Here is a 1,421-nt window from a genome sequence, read left to right on the forward strand (position 1 = left end):
ATCTGCTTTCATGTGGACTGGTCTATTTCTTGTTATCCTTTCTATTTGAGTAGTCCTTCAAAGGTCTCATCTGAAAGCCTTGGATGTTTTTATGATACCCGTGCTCTTTGGTGGACCTTAAACTTACAGTTTTTATCCCTAAACCCCATTAGTTTAAAACATTGCTTAACTTCTCAGACTCTCACAGGCTGCCTACAAATTAGCAAATGCTTTGAAGGGAAAAGAAGAGCTAAATGTCAGGCTTATCTCTTTGGACTTCCCTTCTCTGAGGATCTTGGTTCCTCATATGCTTGCTTCCTTGATGGCTCACCAGTGTTTTCCAACAGATTTTTTTATTCATATTTTATTTAGCCTTCCCAGTTCCTTGCAGTAAAATTAGTCTTATACATATTGGTATGCCATCATTGGGACCAGAGACTTACTGTGCTTTTTAAATTTTAATTTTTCATGTACATATTTTATTTTTACTACTAGTTGGTAAACTTGTAAAAGACAGTTCTATTTTTTTTCACACTTGTAATACCTTGCCCTACATTTAGTATATACTCATTTACTGACTGATGTGAATTAAACTTTTGATTAGGAGTTCCCTAGTTAAACAATAATATTCAACTCATTTTATTTCAGAGTTAAAATTTCCCATAAAGATTCCATTGAAGAGTCATTGTGATAAATGAATATAGACTTAGAAAAGTGAGCCAGCTAAACCACTTCAAAGTTTTAAAATAATGTCAGAAAATTCAGACACAGAAATTCTGAAAACCTTTAACTCCCCAGGATTTATCCGTTCTACACAAAATCAGTGTTCAGCAACTGACACTTTGATCCAACATCCTCATATTGTCAGAGTTCAGAAGCCTTAAGGCCTCAAAGTGCTCTTCTGATTTTGATCCAAAGCCATAATCAGGTTTTGATCTATTGCAGAAAAGAGGTCTAATCTCTAGAGTTGAGCAGGAGCTATGGCACCAGAGGAACCATAAATGCATAGACCAAAGGCCCAGTAAGGGGCAACAACTGATAAATGTGCTGCTAAAAATATCTATCCACTTTTTTCTTCCTTTTCTTTGATTATTTAACATAACAATATTTATTTTTTCTATTCCAGTCTTTTAATTACAGTTTTTGTTATTGTTATTTAAGAGGTGTGTGTGTGTGTGTGTGTGTGTGTGTTTTCCATGGGCTAAACACCATGCAAATAGTAGTGCTGGGTGGATGCATACAGGGATATAAATAGAATCCTTGTGCACAAAATTGGAGAATGGTGTGTGTGTGTGTGTGTGTGTGTGTGTGTGTGTGGTATATGTTGAAGTAAGCAGACAGCTTAGACAGGATAAAATTAAAGCCAGCTTTCAAATTTCAGATTGAAGCTTACTGTGAAAAATATATGTTTATTAAATGAACTAATGGATTTCAGGAAAATT

This window comes from Phyllostomus hastatus, unplaced genomic scaffold (genome assembly GCF_019186645.2).
Source record: "Phyllostomus hastatus isolate PE091 unplaced genomic scaffold, TTU_PhHast_1.1 phas_contig_209, whole genome shotgun sequence".
Lineage (NCBI taxonomy): Eukaryota > Metazoa > Chordata > Mammalia > Chiroptera > Phyllostomidae > Phyllostomus > Phyllostomus hastatus.